Source organism: Trichosurus vulpecula, chromosome 2, assembly GCF_011100635.1.
Source record: "Trichosurus vulpecula isolate mTriVul1 chromosome 2, mTriVul1.pri, whole genome shotgun sequence".
Taxonomy (NCBI): Eukaryota; Metazoa; Chordata; class Mammalia; order Diprotodontia; family Phalangeridae; genus Trichosurus; species Trichosurus vulpecula.
The window spans coordinates 2,280,634-2,283,418 of record NC_050574.1 but is presented as its reverse complement, the minus strand read 5'-3'; the positions used below and the strand labels follow the sequence as shown (position 1 = coordinate 2,283,418).

At 43.2% G+C, this 2,785-nt stretch overlaps 1 pseudogene; it reads left to right on the top strand.

Annotated features, from left to right (window-relative positions):
• The first annotated feature begins 589 nt into the window (after positions 1-589).
• On the top strand, positions 590-894 carry LOC118838485 (annotated as a pseudogene).
• Positions 895-2,785: the final 1,891 nt, after the last annotated feature.

Genomic DNA, 2,785 nt, shown 5'->3' with positions numbered 1-2,785 from the left:
GTTCTGCTCCACTCACTCAGCATTATATCATGTAGGTTTTTCCAGGTTATTATGAAGTCCATATCTTCCCCATTGTGAGCAAAATGGCCTTTGTTTTCTTTGAGTTACTCCATGTATTTCATTAAGCCTTACTAGGTGCTGGGCCCTTGAGGCCCAAGGTAGGGCTAACTCTAGGGAGGGACTAGTTTACATGTCTGGGACAGCAGAGGCTTTTAGACCACGTGGGTTTAAGTCCGCCTCTTTATGATCCAACTGATCCAACCATTCTGAAGAGCAATTTGGAACTATGCCCAAAGGGCTATAAAAGTGTGCATACTCTTTGATCCAGCAATACCACTACTAGGTCTATATCCCAAAGAGATTTTTTAAAAGGGAGAGGGAAGAAAAGGACCTATGTGTACAAAAATATTTACACCAACTCTTTTTGTGATGTCTAAGAACTGGAAGTTGAGGAGATGCTCATCAACTGAGAAATGATTGAACAAGTCATGGTATATGATTGTAATGGAATATTATTGTGCTATAAGGAATGACAAGCAGAATGATTTCAGAAAAATCTGGAAAGCTTCTGAATAGGTCGAGGAGTGAGATGGCTGATGCTAGTGCTAGCAGAGAAGCAGAATCTGATGCTGGAAGGCTGGTAGTGCAGCACATTGATCTAGGGGCGCAAGAGAAACTGAGCACTTTATGCTGCAGCTTCGGCTCTCCCAGGGGCAGAAAATGCTTCCGCAGCAGTGTGGCCAGAACATCCTGACCAGCCTGAGCATTGGAGCCTTGGTTTTGGCCATTTATGGGTATACATTCTACTCAGTGGCCCAGGAGCAATTCCTGGATAATTTGGAAAACAAGGCCAAAGCTGCTAGAGTGAAAGCTGCTGGGACCTATAGCCCCTGAACCCCAAGTGGGTGCTCAAATGCTCTCCATCCTAGATGGAACTTGTGCAAAATGAGAATGGATACCTCTACCTGCTGTACTTCTCCCCTCCAAGAAAAAGACTCCTACTGGGAAAAGGAGTGTTTTGGCCAGGCTGACTTTGGGATATTGTTTGGTTATGGAGTCCCACACTACTTTGGGAATTGTGTATACAGCCCCTCCCCCCTGTGGAAAATATTATACTATTTTATATCATTTTTAATTTCAAGTAGACCCAGAGCCTGTATTAATAGGTAACTGGATGAAGATCCAGGAGCTGGGCTTCTTTGTTCTCTCCAAAAGTTTGCTCAGGCAATACCCTTACCTCTGTCAACAAGGCCAGATCATTAAGGACATTACCCTAACCCCAAGAGAGATTACCTTGCTTAATATTCTACAGGTATATACCATGTTATGGAATGTAATGAGACACAGAGATGCTGGGCTGTAGTTTCGACTGACTTTTGTCAACATCCTTTACAACTCTATTCCATTAAGGAAAATCCTCTTCTTGTATCAGGGTTAAACATACATGGGGGTCATAAAAATGAGGTCATACAGGCTTGCTAGCTCTGCTAAAATAACGTATATAAGTTTTCTCATTGTTTTGTCCAGGCAGCCAGAGTTTATACTCTGACTCCTTGTACGTACAAGTAAGCTAGCTCCGTTATGCTTTAAGGGAAAATAATAAACAACATGGATTTTTCTATCACCTAGCTCTGTTGTTTCCTTCAACCAAATTTTCAGGTTTAACAGTTATGGTGCCGTGACTCGGATGGAAATGATGGAAACGGGACAATGCAGCCCAACCTTGCCAACGCTTTTGGGCACCATAGGACTAATTTTTCCTGGAATTTTGGCCTTGACAAGGTGGGGTAAGTTGTCTCTCTTCCCAGCTTCCAAAAAGAACTCCCACAAAATTGGTTGAAGAATGAAAATTCCCTTTAAGCTAGCTCTGGGGACAGGGATCAAATCTGTGGTAAAACGCAGATCTGCAGTCAAACGCACATAGATCCCCTGGAAACACTGATTGATCTAGAAAATTAACTATGGATCAGTCAAAAACTAGAATTAGAAGTCCAACCATTCCTCCACTCCCTTCCTTCCTTCCCTTGGAGGCTCTGGTCCTGGGGAGAAAAACTGCACTTTGCTTTTTTCCTGCCCCTCTGCCTCCCAGGAAAGGCTCTGATCTGGAGGGAGGTAACTCTGTTCTGCTACCGTTGCCTCCTCTCTCTCTTCCCTCCCCGCCCCTTTCCCCCTTCCCTTAAGGGCTCTGTTTTTGCCTTCTGCCCTATTCCTGCTTCCTTCCCTTGAAGGCTCTGATTATGGGGAGGATAAATGCATTTTATCCTTACTCCTCACCTTCCTTTATCTGTCCTAGTCCTCCTCCATTTCCCGTTTCCCCCTTCCTGAGGGATAGGATATGGAGAGTCAGAAAAATCAGGAACGCCAAGGCTTCCCCAAAGACCATACGGGTGCTAATAGCTAACTCATGAAAGCTTCTAATTCTCTGTTGTTTGAACTCTTAGCTCAGTCTGTATTTGTTCTGTATTTGTTTTGTTAATTGTCTGTTAACTGTCTGTGTGAGAGTGTGTGCTGTGAAATGTCTATACCATGTAAAATCTGAAACGCAGGTAGCCAGAAAATTCTAAGGCTGCAGTTAGGGAAACAGAGACTCTTTTTTTCTTTTTCAATGTTTGATCTGGCCAACTGAACTTGAAGAAAAAAAAAACAGAGCTGAAACATTTTAGCAGCTTCTGGGATTTAATCATTAAAAAGTTTGAAAACTGATTAGTTGGAATTTTGGGAGAGAGAACTCCTGAGACTATAGATCACTCCAGGATCTCTCACTCTTACTGAAACGCCCTCCCAA